This window comes from Protopterus annectens, chromosome 2.part0, assembly GCF_019279795.1.
Source record: "Protopterus annectens isolate FY-2018-M chromosome 2.part0, PAN1.0, whole genome shotgun sequence".
Classification (NCBI taxonomy): domain Eukaryota; kingdom Metazoa; phylum Chordata; order Ceratodontiformes; family Protopteridae; genus Protopterus; species Protopterus annectens.
Genome location: NC_056728.1, coordinates 403,081,618 through 403,103,655, shown reverse-complemented (window position 1 = coordinate 403,103,655; position 22,038 = coordinate 403,081,618).

Sequence of the window (22,038 nt, the reverse complement as noted above, 5' to 3'; positions counted from 1 at the left end):
CTTGTGTCCAGGCAACTGTCCCAAACTGTTATCAAATGCATTACACATTTGATTTGAGTTCCTTTACCCTTCAGGATGCTGATAATTACTGCCTCACTAAATGCTATTTAGCTGTGAATCCCAGCAGTCTTCTTATTGTTTAATGGCTTGGCAAATGCATTTTCAATACATGTGAGTTTCTAAATCTGTTTTGATGAGTTCACCAAATGGATATTTTGTTCATCAAGTGTCTGTCAAGTGCTTTTGCTGTAAAAGTATTAAAAAAAGAAAGCAGTATGCAGGCTGATAGGTTTGAACAGTGTTTTTTGATAACTAGGGAGAGAGATAAACAAGTAAAAGGTGTGAGGAGGGGCTGGTTCATTACTCTGCCTAGAGCACCTTTTTACCATGATCAAGCTTTGTTCTTTTTCCAGTTAATATCTGCATGCTATCTCAGAAGTTCATCCCAGAATACCCAATGTTATCGAGACAAAAAATTTAAAGACATTTTTCTTACGTTTGCTTCCTATCTCTCTGGATGGTCTTGGTGGATTTATGGGTATTAATTCTTCTGTATCTTGTAGTCCAAGTTGTAGAGTTTCAAAGGGTTCCACCTTGGACCCTCTTTTATTATGATATACATGCTGCCTGTGGGTGATATTGTTTAGATGACAAGCTTGCAATATCACTACTGCAATTGATGGCATACATTTGGCCTCTCCTTCCCACATGACATATGCTAGTAACAAACTTGCCATCAGATTAACTAGACTGCCTTCATCAGCAGACAGTTGTCAGCTTAAAACTCAGTATACTTAAGATAGTTGCCATGACTATACAATAGTCTTGGAGATTATAGTTTTCCTGCTGTGAACCCTTATATTATTTATGGATATCATGGCCTGGAATGTATGTCCAATGCATGATCCAAGGGTTATACTTAACAGCTAGGTGTCTCCTGTTATTAAGTCATCATGATTCCAGCCAGGGAGTATTACTCTCAATCCTAAGGTTATACTTAACAGCTAGGTGTCTCCTGTTATTAAGTCATCATGATTCCAGCCAGGGAGTATTACTCTCAATCCTAGGGTTATACTTAACAGCTAGGTGTCTCCTGTTATTAAGTCATCATGATTCCAGCCAGGGAGTATTACTCTCAATCCTAGGGTTATACTTAACAGCTAGGTGTCTCCTGTTATTAAGTCATCATGATTCCAGCCAGGGAGTATTACTCTCAATCCTAGGGTTATACTTAACAGCTAGGTGTCTCCTGTTATTAAGTCATCATGATTCCAGCCAGGGAGTATTACTCTCAATCCTAGGGTTATACGTAACAGCTAGGTGTCTCCTGTTATTAAGTCATCATGATTCCAGCCAGGGAGTATTACTCTCAATCCTAGGGTTATACATAACAGCTAGGTGTCGACTGTTATTAAGTCATCATGATTCAAGCCAGGGAGAATTACTCTCAGTCCTAGGGTTATACTTAACAGCTAGGTGTCTCTTGTTATTAAGTCATCATGATTCCAGCCAGGGAGTATTACTCTCAATCATAGGGTTATACTTAACAGCTAGGTGTCTCCTGTTATTAAGTCATCATGATTCCAGCCAGGGAGTATTACTCTCAATCCTAGAGTTATACTTAACAGCTAGGTGTCTCCTGTTATTAAGTCATCATGATTCCAGTGAGGGAGTATTACTCTCAATCCTAGGGTTATACTTAACAGCTAGGTGTCGACTGTTATTAAGTCATCATGATTCCAACCAGGGAGTATTACTCTCAATCCTAGGGTTATACTTAACAGCTAGGTGTCGACTGTTATTAAGTCATCATGATTCCAGCCAGGGAGTATTACTCTCAAACCTAGGGTTATACTTAACAGCTAGGTGTCTCCTGTTATTAAGTCATCATGATTCCAGCAAGGGAGTATTACTCTCAATCCTAGGGTTATACTTAACAGCTAGGTGTCTCCTGTTATTAAGTCATCATGATTACAGCCAGGGAGTATTACTCTCAATCCTATTGTTATACTTAACAGCTAGGTGTCTCCTGTTATTAAGTCATCATGATTCCAGCCAGGGAGTATTACTCTCAATCCTAGGGTTATACTTAAGAGCCAGGTGTCTCCTGTTATTAAGTCATCATGATTCCAGGCAAGGAGTATTACTCTCAATCCTAGGGTTAAACTTAACAGCTAGGTGTCTCCTGTTATTAAGTCATCATGATTCCAGCCAGGGAGTATTACTCTCAATCCTAGGGTTATACTTAACAGCTAGGTGTCTCCTGTTATTAAGTCATCATGACTCCAGCCAGGGAGTATTACTCTCAATCCTAGGGTTATACTTAACAGCTAGGTGTCTCCAGTTATTAAGTCATCATGATTCCAGCCAGGGAGTATTACTCTCAATCCTAAGGTTATACATAACAACTAGGTGTCGACAGTTATTAAGTCATCATGATTCCAGCCAGGGAGTATTACTCTCAGTCCTAGGGTTATACTTAACAGCTAGGTGTCTCCTGTTATTAAGTCATCATGATTCCAGTGAGGGAGTATTACTCTCAATCCTAGGGTTATACTTAACAGCTAGGTGTCGACTGTTATTAAGTCATCATGATTCCAACCAGGGAGTATTACTCTCAATCCTAGGGTTATACTTAACAGCTAGGTGTCGACTGTTATTAAGTCATCATGATTCCAGCCAGGGAGTATTACTCTCAAACCTAGGGTTATACTTAACAGCTAGGTGTCTCCTGTTATTAAGTCATCATGATTCCAGCAAGGGAGTATTACTCTCAATCCTAGGGTTATACTTAACAGCTAGGTGTCTCCTGTTATTAAGTCATCATGATTACAGCCAGGGAGTATTACTCTCAATCCTATTGTTATACTTAACAGCTAGGTGTCTCCTGTTATTAAGTCATCATGATTCCAGCCAGGGAGTATTACTCTCAATCCTAGGGTTATACTTAAGAGCTAGGTGTCTCCTGTTATTAAGTCATCATGATTCCAGGCAAGGAGTATTACTCTCAATCCTAGGGTTATACTTAACAGCTAGGTGTCTCCTGTTATTAAGTCATCATGATTCCAGCCAGGGAGTATTACTCTCAATCCTAGGGTTATACTTAACAGCTAGGTGTCTCCTGTTATTAAGTCATCATGACTCCAGCCAGGGAGTATTACTCTCAATCCTAGGGTTATACTTAACAGCTAGGTGTCTCCTGTTATTAAGTCATCATGATTCCAGCCAGGGAGTATTACTCTCAATCTTAAGGTTATACATAACAACTAGGTGTCGACTGTTATTAAGTCATCATGATTCCAGCCAGGGAGTATTACTCTCAGTCCTAGGGTTATACTTAACAGCTAGGTGTCTCCTGTTATTAAGTCATCATGATTCCAGCCAGGGAGTATTACTCTCAGTCCTAGGGTTATACTTAACAGCTAGGTGTCTCCTGTTATTAAGTCATCATGATTCCAGCCAGGGAGTATTACTCTCAATCCAAGGGTTATACTTAACAGCTAGGTGTCTCCTGTTATTAAGTCATCATGATTCCAACCAGGGAGTATTACTCTCAATCCTAGGGTTATACTTAACAGCTAGGTGTCTTCTGTTATTAAGTCATCATGATTCCAGCCAGGGAGTATTACTCTCAATCCTAGGGTTATACTTAACAGCAAGGTGTCTCCTGTTATTAAGTCATCATGATTCCAGCCAGGGAATATTACTCTCAATCCTAGGGTTATACTTAACAGCTAGGTGTCTCATGTAATTAGTCATCATGATTCCAGCCAGGGAGTATTACTCTCAATCCTAGGGTTATGCTTAACAGCTAGGTGTCTCCTGTTATTAAGTCATCATGATTCCAGCCAGGGAGTATTACTCTCAATCCTAGGGTTATGCTTAACAGCTAGGTGTCGACTGTTATTAATTCATCATGATTCCAGCCAGGGAGTATTACTCTCAATCCTAGGGTTATACCTAACAGCTAGGTGTCGACTGTTATTAATTCATCATGATTCCAGCCAGGGAGTATTACTCTCAATCCTAGGGTTATACTTAACAGCTAGGTGTCGACTGTTATTAAGTCATCATGATTCCAGCCAGGGAGTATTACTCACAATTGTAGGGTTATACTTAACAGCTAGGTGTCTCCTGTTATTAGGTCATCATGATTCTTGCCAGGGAGTATTACTCGCAATCCTAGGGTTATACTTAACAGCTAGGTGTCTCCTGTTATTAAGTCATCATGATTCCAACCAGGGAGTATTACTCTCAAACCTAGGGTTATACTTAACAGGTAGGTGTCGACTGTTATTAAGTCATCATGATTCCAGCCAGGGAGTATTACTCTCAGTCCTAGGGTTATACTTAACAGCTAGGTGTCTCCTGTTATTAAGTCATCATGATTTCAGCCAGGGAGTATTACTCTCAATCCTAGGGTTATGCTTAACAGCTAGGTGTCTCCTGTTATTAAGTCATCATGATTCCAGCCAGGGAGTATTACTTTCAATCCTAAGGCAATACTTAACAGCTAGGTGTCTCCTGTTATTAAGTCATCATGATTCCAGCCAGGGAGTATTACTCTCAATCCTAGGGTTATACTTAACAGCTAGGTGTCTCCTGTTATTAAGTCATCATGATTCCAGCCAGGAAGTATTGCTCTCAATCCTAGGGTTATATTTAACAGCTAGGTGTCTCCTGTTATTAAGTCATCATGATTCCAGTCAGGGAGTATTACTCTCAATCCTAGGGTTATACTTAACAGCTAGGTGTCTCCTGTTATTAAGTCATCATGATTCCAGCCAGGGAGTATTACTCTCAATCCAAGGGTTATACTTAACAGCTAGGTGTCTCCTGTTATTAAGTCATCATGATTCCAACCAGGGAGTATTACTCTCAATCCTAGGGTTATACTTAACAGCTAGGTGTCTTCTGTTATTAAGTCATCATGATTCCAGCCAGGGAGTATTACTCTCAATCCTAGGGTTATACTTAACAGCAAGGTGTCTCCTGTTATTAAGTCATCATGATTCCAGCCAGGGAATATTACTCTCAATCCTAGGGTTATACTTAACAGCTAGGTGTCTCATGTAATTAGTCATCATGATTCCAGCCAGGGAGTATTACTCTCAATCCTAGGGTTATGCTTAACAGCTAGGTGTCTCCTGTTATTAAGTCATCATGATTCCAGCCAGGGAGTATTACTCTCAATCCTAGGGTTATGCTTAACAGCTAGGTGTCGACTGTTATTAATTCATCATGATTCCAGCCAGGGAGTATTACTCTCAATCCTAGGGTTATACCTAACAGCTAGGTGTCGACTGTTATTAATTCATCATGATTCCAGCCAGGGAGTATTACTCTCAATCCTAGGGTTATACTTAACAGCTAGGTGTCGACTGTTATTAAGTCATCATGATTCCAGCCAGGGAGTATTACTCACAATCCTAGGGTTATACTTAACAGCTAGGTGTCTCCTGTTATTAGGTCATCATGATTCTTGCCAGGGAGTATTACTCGCAATCCTAGGGTTATACTTAACAGCTAGGTGTCTCCTGTTATTAAGTCATCATGATTCCAACCAGGGAGTATTACTCTCAAACCTAGGGTTATACTTAACAGGTAGGTGTCGACTGTTATTAAGTCATCATGATTCCAGCCAGGGAGTATTACTCTCAGTCCTAGGGTTATACTTAACAGCTAGGTGTCTCCTGTTATTAAGTCATCATGATTTCAGCCAGGGAGTATTACTCTCAATCCTAGGGTTATGCTTAACAGCTAGGTGTCTCCTGTTATTAAGTCATCATGATTCCAGCCAGGGAGTATTACTTTCAATCCTAAGGCAATACTTAACAGCTAGGTGTCTCCTGTTATTAAGTCATCATGATTCCAGCCAGGGAGTATTACTCTCAATCCTAGGGTTATACTTAACAGCTAGGTGTCTCCTGTTATTAAGTCATCATGATTCCAGCCAGGAAGTATTGCTCTCAATCCTAGGGTTATATTTAACAGCTAGGTGTCTCCTGTTATTAAGTCATCATGATTCCAGTCAGGGAGTATTACTCTCAATCCTAGGGTTATACTTAACAGCTAGGTGTCTCCTGTTATTAAGTCATCATGATTCCAGCCAGGGAGTATTACTCTCAATCCTAGGGTTATACTTAACAGCTAGGTGTCTCCTGTTATTAAGTCATCATGATTCCAGCCAGGGAGTATTACTCTCAATCCTAGGGTTATGCTTAACAGCTAGGTGTCTCCTGTTATTAAGTCATCATGATTCCAGCCAGGGAGTATTACTCTCAATCCTAGGGTTATGCTTAACAGCTAGGTGTCAACTGTTATTAATTCATCATGATTCTAGCCAGGGAGTATTACTCTCAATACTAGGGTTATACTTAACAGCTAGGTGTCAACTGTTATTAAGTCATCATGATTCCAGCCAGGGAGTATTACTCACTATCCTAGGGTTATACTTAACAGCTAGGTGTCTCCTGTTATTAGGTCATCATGATTCTTGCCAGGGAGTATTACTCGCAATCCTTGGGTTATACTTAACAGCTAGGTATCTCCTGTTATTAAGTCATCATGATTCCAGCCAGGGAGTATTACTCTCAATCCTAGAGTTATACTTAACAGCTAGGTGTCTCCTGTTATTAAGTCATCATGATTCCAGCTAGGGAATATTACTCTCAATCCTAGGGTTATACTTAACAGCTAGGTGTCTCCTGTTATTAAGTCATCATGATTCCAACCAGGGAGTATTACTCTCAATCCTAGGGTTATGCTTAACAGCTAGGTGTCTCCTGTTATTAAGTCATCATGATTCCAGCCAGGGAGTATTACGCTCAACCCTAGGTTTATGCTTAACAGCTAGGTGTCTCCTGTTATTAAGTCATCATGATTTCAGCCAGGGAGTATTACTCTCAATCCTAGGGTTATACTTAACAGCTAGGTGTCTCCTGTTATTAGGTCATCATGATTCTTGCCAGGGAGTATTACTCACAATCCTAGGATTATACTTAACAGCTAGGTGTCTCCTGTTATTAAGTCATCATGATTCCAGCCAGGGAGTATTACTCTCAATCCTAGGGTTATACTTAACAGCTAGGTATCTCTTGTTATTAAGTCATCATGATTCCTGCCAGGGACTATTACTCTCAATCCTAGGGTTATACTTAACAGCTAGGTTCCTCCTGTTATTAAGTCATCATGATTCCAGCCAGGGACTATTACTCTCAATCCTAGGGTTATAGTTAACAGCTAGGTGTCTACTGTTATTAAGTCATCATGATTCCAGCCAGGGAGTATTACTCTCATCAAGCATTTGATTTCCTCCCTGGAGCTGTCTATGCTTCATACACTGGTTCCCACCATGGCTTGATAACAATAATTTTCTCAATATCTTGGGTTATATTACTCAACTCTTATAGTTTTTAAATGACAGTGAAGTTACTTCTAGTGCCTTTTTATTTACATGCCTTCTATAAGACATCAATCCTTGTGTATCTGGCCCTACATGACATGGGTTCCCCATCTGAAAAAGTTGCTTGTTCATAGGTTCATAGATCCATAGGTAGGTAGTTTATTACTGTTTAGCGTGTGCCCTCTTATCAGCAATGCTGGGGCAGCTGCTGGTCCTGAGAGTGTGACATGAGTAATCCAGGAGTCAATGTTTGTGTAATAGTCTCTGTACCCTTGGAATCTGCTGTCTAGGTGGCCTTGAGATGACTTCATGAAAAAGATATTTAAATTCTCTTTCAGAACATATTGATTCAAATTAGTATTTTAAAACTGCCAAACCTCTGTATTATTATTTTAACAATTATTCAGATTTCAGCTTGTGATTTCCCTCAAGGGACATATTTTATTCATTGCCTGTCTACTTTTTGTTTATCATAGTTACTGGTTTAATGTGTAGTCCTCAGCTGTAAGCAGTTAAATGATTAAAATCTGGAACAGTACAGGATCTTGAATATTATATTGGATTTGGTTAGCTCCAGCATCAGTACTCTGCATGAAACTGTAACGCTCCATAAACATATGGCAGTTACTCCAACATGAACATATCCCCAGTGTCACATCATTACACTGAAGTCTGACCATTTAACATGTAGTTAAGTGGATATGAGACCCTTTATCCTCTTGAAAAAAAACTATCAATACTGGTAAAGCCTGTAAAACATGCTACTTAATTCAACTTACACTGTCCCATCATAACTTTGAGACTACAAGCTATAAATGATATCAAGGGATATTGAAACCAAACTATTACTTTCATTAGGACCCACAGTCTTTTCATTCTATGGACCCCCCCCAACTTGTTAATTATGACGAGACATGAATATGCATTTTCTTTTGGATTCACCTTCATGACTGGTTTATGCATATTACTAAACTATATAGTTGATTTAAATTCTATTGATTGTTTGTGAAAGCACTCAGAACTTTCTTTCAGTTTACCAATTTACCAGTTTGAAGCTTGATTTCTTCCTAGATTTGTTTGACAGATTTTCATAGCTAAATCTATCACTACAGCATTAGCCAGATCATTAGATCAGGTTTTAGAAATTATTTTACTAAGGTAAGTGTAACAAATACAAATACTGTAATGATGATAGTTTAACATAACATAAAATGTTGCTATACTATCAGTAGGGCATTATACATTATTTTAGAAAGCTGCTGATAAAACTTCTGCAGCAAAGTTATCCTTTCATCATAGCATATTTTCCTTTATTTGTTGCATGTTTAAAACATTGGGGATTAAAGGTCGGCTTTGCTGTTGAAGTCCAAATCAGTAAGGGAACGTGGCCTTCATATCAACTCCTGACCATCATTTAGCTAAGCCTCAGAATCACAGATCTCAACATCAATTCACTGCTTTTGAGATATGCCTATTTTCAAAGCCTACCTTTCCTTTCACCGTTTGGCTGGATGAAAGCCTGCTGCACAGGTGATGTATCATTTTGTGCAGTTTTCTCCATTTGACGGAAAATCAACACTACCACTGACTGACTGAATCACTTTGCAGCAAACCTCCTTTCCACTTTGACCTGGTGGTGTGATCTATGGTCTTGGCATTTATTATGTTAAGCACCTAAGTCAGTAGCGTAGCAAGGGTGGAGCAAGAGGAGCAACTGCCCAGGGCACAAAGTACTGAGGGCTGTGAGGTTAGGCAATCATGATATCTAAGCCTGTGTTGCATCTGCGGTCAAACTTGAGTACTCCTTGTGTAGTCTAAACTGTAGCAACTGCTTGCTACATTTTAGCAAAACAGTTTGCTACAGTTAAAAGTTATAAAAAAATCTTTTTTTTAGCTAAAATCTGTGTGCTGTAGTGCTCCATACAGTTTATAAGAATATTATTTTTAAATAAAACATGAGTGTTGTAGTGCTGCAGTCAGGCAGGCAGCATATAAACTTTGCTACTGTTTGCCACGGTTTATAAGAAGAAATTCTTATTTTGCTTTTATAAAACAGAGGAGGGTTGGGGCAGGGTACAGAAATGGGATCTGAATGTCTGGGCAGAAAGGGTGTGTGTTGCTGTGGCAGTATAAGGAATTCCCTTTTTTTTTTTGCTCTTGTTGGAGGGTTGGATCTGCAGTAAACCAGTTTAATACAGTAAAGTGTTTTTTTTTTTTTGCTCTTCACCTGAAAAGCTGAGGGGGTGGGTTTTCATGGCAATGGCACAGGGTGCTGGCTGAGACAGCAAATCTTCTGAACTAAATTAACTTTTGTAACAATAATTGACCTGTCCTGAAGTCACCAATACCATATTCACACACTGATGTAAATTTGCTTTATGTTTTACTTCATAAGGCACCAAAGTAAGCTGACCTACCCAAGAAATCATCACCCTAGCATAGTATTCCTCACCCTCCTATACTCCTGGTGCTAATTCATAGCCAATTCATCATGACAATGTCTTTCTCCTGCATAAAAGTCCATTATGATTTCTTTACAACCTCCACTGTGCTTCCAATATGTGGTATTAAAGGTTCTGTGGTTCATGTTGGCCTTCATAGAGATGTGGTACTCTTAAGTGGTTAAAATGCTATAAAACTGATTTGCATTATAATTTCATCATTCTCAGATTCTAGTAACATTAGTGTTGTTGGTTTGATGATTCTCCTGGGGGACTTGTATGCCCAGTTTGGAAGGCTGTGCATAATTGTCAGGACTGAAACAAAGGGGTGTGCTTGAATTTGTTTGTAACAGAGTGTTGACTAAAAAGTACATTTGATATATGAGGCCAACAGTAGGATTAATGTGGGGGTAATGATGGTGAAAAGTCTTAGTATACAGCAATGTTTGCTTGTGGCTGAGGAGATGAATTGAAGGATTCTAGCAACATGAGTTACAGTTGCCAGTTAATAATCAATGATCACCACAAGTATTTCTATGCTGGCAGTTCCAGGGTTTTTACAAATCCCCTAGAAGTCCTTCTGTTAGTCTGCAGTTTATATATTCTTTCAAATCTTTTACCAAAGGGATAAGAATTGCAGTGATTGCAATTTTGATAAACTGGAAGACAGAAATCACATTGTGTCAACACAATTAGGCATACTATACATGTTTTCCCCTGCTGCATTGGTAAAGGCTTCTAGTATGCTTCCTGCAAACATGTCACTACCCCAGATGATGTAGTGCTGTGCAAGCAGCAGAAATTCCACTCTGTCCCACTTTCAGCATTATTATACCTCTGCCAGAGCTTTATTCAGTTAGTAAACCCCACAATGATGTCTACAAGATGTCACATATCTGGAACCCTCTTTATTAATAACAGTATTGTTATCCATTGCCTATTGAAATGCACAGGCATTGACACTGGCGATCACTGCCAACATTTCACAATGCCAACGCACTGAGAAAAAACATTAAAAAAGAAAACAAAGAGTTTCCTTTTAAGATTTAATCAGCAAAACCCTACCGTATAATCAGACATAATTTGTCTGAAAGGGGTTAATGTTATGGTAATGTTTTTTCTAAAATAAAGTGCAGGGTTAAGGCTTGCATATATTAGTAAAGAGCGCAGAAGGCCTTCTCCTAAACATGGGCTGGCTAGGTACACATCATCATGAACTAGAGAACTAGAACATATCATCAACCAGTTCAGTCTTACCTAGTTCATCACCCTTTTAATACTCCCTACATTATATTCTTCTTATTAATTCTATTTAAAGATGCCTTTTTAAAAAATATAGACAAAAAACAACCACAGCCAGGGCTAACTGAAAATAAAAACAGAGACAATGTCTGGTGCAAAAAGAAAAAAAATCCCATGTTGCTTTTCTCTCTCACTTTTCCAAACTTGTGAAGACAAACAAGGGTAGTCATAAAACACTAACCGGATTTACGAAAGCTTGCACGGAGTTGTAGAGTAGTGTAAAATGTCAAACAGGCAATATGTCTGCCGTGTGATCCAGGAACAGCCGGCAGGGGCATGCACAAGAGTTGCTAAAGCTACTCTTGCAAGGAAAGCATCATGGTATGCAAATTACCTCATTTGCTGCTGAAAGCTATGCAAATGAGATAAATTTGCAATCCAGGAAACACTAACCTGTCCATGGAAGATTAGTGTTATCTGCAGAAATGTACTCTGTTGGTAACGGAGTACCGTTCTGCAAATAGCTAAACGGAGCTATGACAGCTCCAAATAAAGATGCATACAGTTGAGGAACCATACCCATGGCCAAATATAAGGCCATTGGCATTTATAAATGTTTAAAAATATAAAACTCTAACTTTTTTTCCAGATCTCTGATGTTTAAGCATAGCGCAGCACCGCGCAAATGTGTGGCGCTTTAAAAAACAAGAAAATAATTTAAAAATAGCCAAAAATAGGCATTTTCACTGAAAAGCTTATCCTGCCATGCAGGTGAATAGCAGGCTGAAGACAACATGGCCACTGAGTAGTGGTTGCTAAGGGGGGGAGGCTCAATGTGAGAGATGTAACCATGCGTTAGTAGGCAGTCCTATGAAAATGAGGATAAGGATGGTGAATCCCAATTTTCCCCAGCATGTGAGCCATGTCCCAAGAGTGTAAGTGTAGGAGTAGGTGAGTAGTAGAGTAGAATATAGGTGACATCATGAGTGGGTGTGTCAGAAAGGCTGTAAGCTAATTGAAGCACAGCGGCTTGTGTTTGCCCTGAGTTGCTCAGGATTGCAAGAGGCGTGCCTACAGTTGTCCAATTTGAAAACCTGAAACCAAAGGTCCACACTGTTACAAGATCAGAAATTTCTTGAAAACATGCACACAGCATGTGCGCGCGTGTGCGCGCATTTGCGCTTGTTTGCGTGGCGCTGCCTCGGGCGAAAACAGAAAGGCAAAAGGAAGGAAAAGAAGTAGCAGGAAGTTAACCAAGGAGAACTAGCAGAGCTGCCAGGTGAAATATATCAGAATCAGCCAATTACACAAGCAGCAGACTATCCCAGCCCAGCACTTTAAACTCTGCAAACAGCATTCCCCAGTTTTTTCCCAAGAACTCTGCAATACTGCAGTATACAAAGAGGGAAAGCTTAAAAAGCTTAAGTCAGACAAAATGTTAGGGGCTACTCTTGCTATCATAAACCAACATGTGCAAGGTGCTGAGGGTGGTGATGTTGTGAATGCTGCTGAGCAACCCACAGTGAGGAGATGGAGAAGAGTGTACAGACCCAGGGTAACCTACCAGGGGCTACATGAGCTGGAGATAGTGGAGTGCTATAGGGTGGACAGAGACCTCCTGCAGCAAATTGTTGAGCTGTGCCAGCCATGCCTCACACACAGAACCAACAGAGGGGAACCCATCTCAGTGGATACCAAGGTATGTGTTGGCATAAGAATACTAGCTACAGGTACCTTCCAGAGACCATCTGGTGATATGACCAACTGGTGATATGATGGGGATTTCACAGGCATCAGCATCCAGGGTACTCCACCAGTTCCTGGATGCCATGTCAGCACATGTCGGTGACCATGTATATTTCCCCAATTCCCGTGAGGCATTGGCCAGCAATATGCGTCTTTTCCACCAAATAGCAGAATACCCTGAGGTAGTGGGTGCAATAGACTGTACGCACATACTCATCAAAGCACCACCCGGTGAGCGGGGTAGGGTCTACATCAACTGCAAGGGCTTCCCCTCCATCAACTGCCAGGTTGTGTATGATGCCCAGGGCATAATAATGAATGTGTGTGCTGGCTGACCTGGAAGTTATCACTATTCCCACATCTGGCATCTGACGCAGATGTACCAGAGATTTGCCAATGGGGACATCCCTGATGGTCACCTAGTGAGGGATGCTGGATACGCACTTGAGCTGTGGCTGATGACACCCATCAGAAATGCACACACACCTGAACAAGAACTCCATAATGAGGCACACGCACAAACAAGAAACATAATTGAGCAAGTGTTTGGGATGCTCAAGTCACGGTTCCAGTGCCTGGAAACATCTGGTGGAGCCTTGCAGTACTCACCAACTACATATACCCAAATTGTTATTGTATGTGCCATGCTACACAATATGATCCTGTGGAAGCAGCTGCAGCAGGAACAGCATGGGGCAGGGCCAAACCCCACCATTGCCAAGGCCTGCACAGGCACAGCGTGACTCGGAGGAGGAACAACCTGAGCCTGCCCCAGTAGGCAGAAGAAGGTGTACCCAGTATGCCCTGGCCTTGGCAAAGAGGCAACACATAGCACATACACTGACTCAGTAGGAACCCTGGAAATGACACCTCTCTCTGACTCGCACATACAGTAACTGTTTTCAAACATGTATAGGGAGTGTACTATGTGCATCCGACATAGACAGCCCTGCAGCACCACCTGAGGCATGAGTGCCCTATTTTAAGCAATATAAAGCACTGCTAAGCACATTTTACCAGTATTGAGCATATTTAAATACAATTGCACATAGCTGCGCATTGCGCTAACCAGCGCAACATCGGGCAACGATGAGCAACGTTGGGCAAAGTCGGGCAAAGCCGAGCAAAGTCGAACAAAGTCGGGTAAACATGCTCACACCTGCTTTACTGTTCCTTAACCAGTCAGGTCTGTCCAGCAGGAAAATAAAAAGCAGTGACTGGGCTCAAACTCAGGATACTGTGCGCTACAGTCATAATACTGAACCACTAAGCCATGACAGCATTTCACTGGTGCAGACACAACTTAAGTCACTTACACATACCAGTTGGGGGGGGGGTCACATACCTAACAGTCACAGCCAGCTGGACAATTGTAGACAAACGCAAACACAAACAAATGCTGTATCATGCCCTCTGAAGAGGCATATGAGTAACCTCCCCCAGGCCTATGTAGACAGATAGCAGGCCAGGCAGTGTGATGTGGGTTGGGTAGGCTATGAAGTCACAAACTAATATGCTTATAATTGGAAGCTAAGGTCTGTAGTACAGTGGTATGGCTCAAGCTAGTACGATAGGCAACAGTACAGACTGAAATGGAGTACCTGACATAGCAGTGCAGGCCTAGCAAATGTGTATAAGTGTCAGGTGTACCCCTCATCCATATACACCCACAGTAACAATCAGGTGTGCCCCCGGGTAGAAATGTACAAATAATAGCTGTCCCCCCGTATGTAGAAATGTTGATAAGTCTATGCAAATTGACTCATGGAAGCCCTGCAGGCACAGTGTGCTTCCTGATGATGTACAACACAAAGTTGAGCCCTGAAGTAAAAACCAACTTGATTTTTCACACACATATATAGTATATATGCCCATAGTGGGCATGCTCACACACTTAAACAAATTTAACAAATTTCAGTTAGCAACATACTGAAAGGTCATACTGGGAATGCCCACACACTTAAACAAATGAAACAAATGTCAGTCAACAACATACTGAAAGGTCATACTGGGCATGTTCACACACTTAGGCCATGTCTGAGTACAACAGTGGGCCACACATATCTGGCAGTTGCAGTTTTTACTCCAGACACTTGTCACTATTCACCAATCCTGCCTTGCGCACACAGTGATATGAAAACAGACCCATATAATATATTGGACCCCTGTCATAATCAAACTATGTACTACAAGTACCTAAGTTGTTCAAAGAAAGTGAAAATCCAAAGAAGATCAATAAATCTCCGATCAGTATCATCAAGAAACAATGAGCACTCCTACCATTATCCAATCCATGTTCTGGCAAAAATATTGCCAAAGAGCCCATAGAGAACCATGAAGCTTTCTTTTGCTATGTCATAAATATCAATGTAAACTCATATATGTTCTGAGTCAGTGCAAAGTCTAAATTAATACATGTACATGACTGACATTGCCAACATCTTGTCAGACAGATTCATACATATTTACCCACCTGTCACTGACAAAAGGGCCCATTACCATACCTAGAGATTGTGAAAACCCAGAAATCACACATACAATGGTTAAACAGCTCTATCCAAACCTAAAAACACGGCGTCTATGGGATGGCATGATTTCCCTGGCTGTGTCATATGTGAACTCCAAAACAAACAGACCCTGCACCTGAACAATCAGGTGTGCCCCCGGGTAGAAATGTACAAATAATAGCTGTCCCCCCGTATGTAGAAATGTTGATAAGTCTATGCAAATTGACTCATGGAAGCCCTGCAGGCACAGTGTGCTTCCTGATGATGTACAACACAAAGTTGAGCCCTGAAGTAAAAACCAACTTGATTTTTCACACACATATATAGTATATATGCCCATAGTGGGCATGCTCACACACTTAAACAAATTTAACAAATTTCAGTTAGCAACATACTGAAAGGTCATACTGGGAATGCCCACACACTTAAACAAATGAAACAAATGTCAGTCAACAACATACTGAAAGGTCATACTGGGCATGTTCACACACTTAGGCCATGTCTGAGTACAACAGTGGGCCACACATATCTGGCAGTTGCAGTTTTTACTCCAGACACTTGTCACTATTCACCAATCCTGCCTTGCGCACACAGTGATATGAAAACAGACCCATATAATATATTGGACCCCTGTCATAATCAAACTATGTACTACAAGTACCTAAGTTGTTCAAAGAAAGTGAAAATCCAAAGAAGATCAATAAATCTCCGATCAGTATCATCAAGAAACAATGAGCACTCCTACCATTATCCAATCCATGTTCTGGCAAAAATATTGCCAAAGAGCCCAAAGAGAACCATGAAGCTTTCTTTTGCTATGTCATAAATATCAATGTAAACTCATATATGTTCTGAGTCAGTGCAAAGTCTAAATTAATACATGTACATGACTGACATTGCCAACATCTTGTCAGACAGATTCATACATATTTACCCACCTGTCACTGACAAAAGGGCCCATTACCATACCTAGAGATTGTGAAAACCCAGAAATCACACATACAATGGTTAAACAGCTCTATCCAAACCTAAAAACACGGCGTCTATGGGATGGCATGATTTCCCTGGCTGTGTCATATGTGAACTCCAAAACAAACAGACCCTGCACCTGAACAGTCTGTTGAGACTCACAATCTGTACAGGATATGAAACTGTTGAATGGGTTACAGCAACGTTTGGCACATTCCACAAGTGTGCGTGCACAACAGACCATGGGAACTATTGTCTTATAGGCCTAATAAACCTGATCTGCAAGGCCATGGAGTCCATCATTATGGAACTCATAAACAGAGCTATTGGGAGCCTACAAACACCCAACCCTACCCATTTTGCTTTAGTCAGGGGCAGACCTGTTAGACAGTTTTCAAGGCAGTTACCCAGGACATACATCAATGAAATGAGCTATACACGGCCTACATAGACCTTGAAAAGCCCTTTTCCAACATTCCACTCACATGTCATATCCACAAAATCAACAACCTGTGAATAAACACATATGTCATCTGATGGATTGCCAACTGGGGCACAGATAGATCACACAAGGTAAGAATTGTGGTCTCCTGTTCAAGCTGGTAACAACTGCTGTCCCCCATGGCTCAGTCCTGGGACTCCTCCTGTCTGGTGTTTACCTTTCAGAAATACAGTCAAACACACGAGGGCTATGGTTAGCAAAGTTTGTGGATGACTGCAAAAATGTTGTCATAATCAATGTTTGGGACAGCAGAGATATCCTTAAAAAGGGTCTCAGTCAGACAGATGTGGTGTCAAAATTATGGCCTCGAGTTACAGTCATACAAATACCACATAGGTGCCAACACCCTAAATATGGAGGTAATAATAAGGGATCTATGGAGACATGTGGATAGTTATCTCTTCTTCCAGAAACACATTCACAAAGTGGTTAGAAAATCATGCTATGTGTTCCCACAAATTGCCAAGGTCTTTGCATGTAGGTCAAAGGAGGTTCCCTCTACTCATCAGAGAGTATCACAACACACTTGCGATGAATCTGACTAGGCACCTTCAGCAGCTGGAAAGACCACTGAAGTACCTCAACAAGAGGATTACTGGCCTCAAGCATTTGCCCCATGCAACAAGACTGAATTTAACTCAATCTGTACTCTGTTGCATACTGTGTACTCAGGCGATCTCTGCCCAACAGGCAGGTCCATGTCCAATGCAGAACTGATGTACATGCGCTATCTGAAGTAAACCCAAGTTCACTGTGTCACATGCTCTAGGGATATCATCATCACAACAATAAATAGAACATGTTGGAGGCATACATTACTAACTCACAGACTTCCCTTGCTTTGGAACAGGCTCCCAACCTACATTAAGCTGAGTCCCTCACTGACACTCTTCCAGAGGAGCCTTGATGAGTGTATGTGAAACTGAACTGTCACACCATGGATCACTTCATCAGCTCTACTACACAGAGGCCTAGGGAACTAACCCCATGTGTGGTGATAGCTGCACACTCTGGCCATACTAATATATGCCTTCAGGCAGATAGCCTATTACCTACCTATGTACTTATATATATATATATATATATATATATATATATATATATATATAGGGGGAACACAGTATAATAAGCCAAAGATGAATGGGCAGAGATGTGTGTAAGAGGTGACCATGACAGGGAGCCATCCAGGAATGTCCCACCCAGCACACATCCCAATGGCACAAAAGACATGAGGTGCACATCTCACCCACTGTACATAACAGCCACCAGTATCTGTAAGCATAACAGCGTATGTGGTCCATGTGCCTACTGTACAACATGACTGTACAATGAAGTACAGATCTACTATCTGTAGACATGTACCTGCCACATAGGTTCATAGGTATGTAGTAGACTATCTTCACGAAGGCATATATTAGCCTAGGCAAGTTGTTCAGCTTTCACCCCCCATTGGGTAGTCTCCTAAGTCCTAGTTCTAATAGTTAGTACCCTAAGACCCTTTCTAGTGGGGCTACTGATGTGATGCCTGGCATGAATTGTCTGTTTCCCATCCACTCATAAAGGTTCCTATTGAAGAGTGTCAGTGAGGGGCTCTGTCTGATGTACATTGGGACTCTGTTCCACAGTAAGGCAAGTGTCTGGGATGGTACTCTATCCCAACAGCATGTTGTATTCATTGTTGTGATGAGGTTCATATCCCTGGAGTGTGTAGTGTGACTCAGTTTTGTTATCCGTAGATGAAGCATGTTCAACAGTTATGTGTTGGACATGGCTGTGTATGTTAGGCAGAGTGTGCCTCTGAGTAGGTGGTACGCAATGGGGAACAGATTATTTTTACCAGTTATGTTCCATAACACAACTGTTTGAGGCCAGTAATCCTTTTGGTGAGGTACCTCTGTGGTCTCCACAGCTGCTGGGTATGCTTAGTCAAGTACATCCAAAATGGTGCATTATACTCAATGATGGGTCTGATGACTTAAGAGTAGAGGGCCACCACTACCTCTTTTGATCCTGATGCAAACCCTTTGTTGATTAGATGGGCCACATAGGATTTCCTAATCACTTTGGCAACATGGTTGTCAAAGGAAAGATGACTATCGACTTGTGTCCCCAGATCCCTTATTACCTTGTCAGTTTTTATGGGGTAACACCTATGTGGTAGTTTGTGGGTACTTTGTTTTCACCAAAGAGGATTACTATGCATTCTTCCACATTGAGCTTGAGGCCATGATTCTGTCACCACACATTTGTCTCATAGAGTCCCATCTGGAGAATATTTGTGCCATCTGGGGAATCTATTATGGCAAACACTTTACAGTTCCCAGCAGACTTAGTCAACCACAACCCTCCTGTTTTGGCATGTACTTTTGAGAAGTCTATACCAAACAGGAGGGACCCCAGGGCTGAACCCTGGGGGACATCAGTTGTTACCGGTGTAGAGTCTGACATGTAGCCAGCAACTCTTAATTTGTGGGATCTATCTGTGAGCCAGTTTGTAATCCATCTTGTTATGTATGGATTCATTCCCAGGTTGGTGAGTTCCTCTATGATACCTGACCAGGGAATAGTGTCAAAGGCCTTAGTGAGGTATAGGTACGCTGTGTGGAGCTCATTTCAATCATCTGCAGCCTGGTTAACTGTCTCAAAGAAATCCATCCAGTTCAGGAGGTGTGATCTGCATTTGAGGAAGCCAAACTGGGTGTCCTCAACTGTGTGAAGGTTCCCAATGTCTTTATTGTTGACTTCCCTTATGATTGGCTCCATTGCCTTGCAGATCAGACTCATCAGGCTCATAGAGCATGAATGCCAAGGGTCTTTTGTGGCCCCACCCCTGTGGAGTGGAAAGAACATTGCTGTGCAACATTCTATTGGTACATATCCTGTAGAGAGGATGTAGAGAGAGGTGTAGGTATCCTTGATGAATATGGATACATCCCCACCCTATGTGCTATGATCCAGGTTCTGATGCTGGAAGGTATGGAATGAATAGTATCCTGGTAGTGCTGCTGTGCTCTCTGGAGCCTTGAACTGGGTTTCTGTTACTGCACAGATATCAATATTCTCCATACTGAGAAGTGCCTTGAGTGTGTGCATTTGGAGGCTGAGACTTCTGGCAATGAGTAGCATTTAGCTCACTTTGTGGTTATTTGTGTTGGTTACAGGGTTTGGTTTGTCCTGAGTGACTGGTGTTCCACACCTGAAGTCAACACCTCATTGGTCCGATCTAGCCATAAGCTAATTTCCCTACATATCCACATTCTGCCCCCACCCCCCATTAAGGAAACTATGTTAAAAATGTCTCCAAAGCCAACTTCATGCTTCTTAAGACAGAAGTGGTGAACTTCAGGACACCCATGCAGATGAACAATACAGTTATGACTACTGAATCTTACACAATTGCACTTTATAAGCACTTACATGAGTGCATGGATCATGCTATCCCAAACAGAACCAAGATGCTATCCTCCAAGGAAAGGAAGCCAATCTGGTGGTCCCCTGCCATAAACAAACTGTACAACAGAATGAAGAAAGTGTTGCAAAAGGGGGTGAAATCCCATGAGTGGAGGAGCTCCCTGGTCAGCCTCAGTAAGAAGCTGCGATCCCTGATAAAATCCTCCAAAGCTAGTTATGAAAACAAAAATCACCACTGATTTTGAAGGCAACCACAAAGCATTCTATAGCTAGGTCAAGAATCTCAATGGCAACACTCAGATCTGTTCTGAGTTACAGCACAATGGCACTAAATATACAGACCCAACTGATATTGCCAACATCCTGGCAGATAGGATCAGTGCTAACTTTGCCCCCCTCTCACCCATGAAAGAGCCCATCTCTATACAGGAAGAATGCAAAGTTGCTGTCATCACGGCTGCACAGGTAAAAAACACACTCTCCAAAGCCAGGAACACAGCATACATGGAACCAGATAACATCCCAGGCTGCGTTCTACACGAACTACAGAACAAACTGGCACCACACCTAAGTACCATGTTCAATCATAGTCTCACCTCAGGCTTTGTGCCTGCTGAATGGCGCACAGCGACAGTTATCCCACTACATAAGGGGGGAGCCACCAAGGACCCTGGGAACTAGCGCCTCATTAGCCTGATGAGCTTGGTCTGCAAGGCCATGGAACGTATTATCATGGAACTTATAAACAAAGACATTGGTAATCTCCAAACTCTGGACCACAACCAGTTTGGGTTTGTAAAAGGCAGATCATGTCTCCTAAATCTGATAGACTTCTTTGAAGCAGTCACCAAAGCCGTAGACAAGGGTAAGGTGGTTCACACAGCCTATCTAGATCTTGCCAAGGCTTTTGACACCATCCTCCACTCTGGAATTATAGATAAACTCACTAAACTAGGTATAATCCTATGTCACAAGATGGGCTGCCAACTGGCTCACTGACAGAACCCACACTGTGAAAGGAGCAGGCTCCAAATCCGACTTCATACCAGTGACAAGTGGAGTACCACAGGGTTCAGTCCTGTGTCCTGTCCTGTTTGGTATCTAATTCCCTGAAGTACAGGCTAACACAGAAGCTCTTTGGCTAATGAAGTTCCCAGATGACTGCAAACTAGGAGCCATAATCGAAACTACTAACGATGTGGACATCCTACAAAAGGGCCTCACTGAGACAGATGCCTGGTGTCAAAGCCATGGCCTCAAGCTCAATGCCAAAAAGTGCATTGTCATCCCCTTTGGTAAAAACTCTGTACCCATGAACTACAACATAAGTGGTAGTATAATTAACACTGAAAGTGTGATAAGAGACCTTGGGACACAGGTGGACAGTAGTCTCTCCTTTGATAATCACATCACCACAGTAGTCAGGAAATCCTTCTACATGGCACACCTCATCACAAAAGGTTTCTCATGCAGAAAAAAAGAGGTCATCGTTCCCCTCTACTCATCACTCATTAGATCCATTATAGAGTACAACGCCTCTTTTAGTATGTACCTCACAAGACATCTACAAGAACAGAAAAGCCCACAGAAATACCTCACAAAGAGGATTACTGGCCTCAAATACATGCCCTACACAGACCGTCTCAAAACACTCCAACTTTACTCTGTCGCATATCACCTACTCAGAGGTGATCTCTGCCTAACATACAAAGCTATGTCAAACACATGTTGGACATGCTCAACTTAAAGAAATCCCATTCCCTCTGAGCTTCAGCCCCAAAACCCAGACCAAAATACAAAAAGAGGGGGTGTATA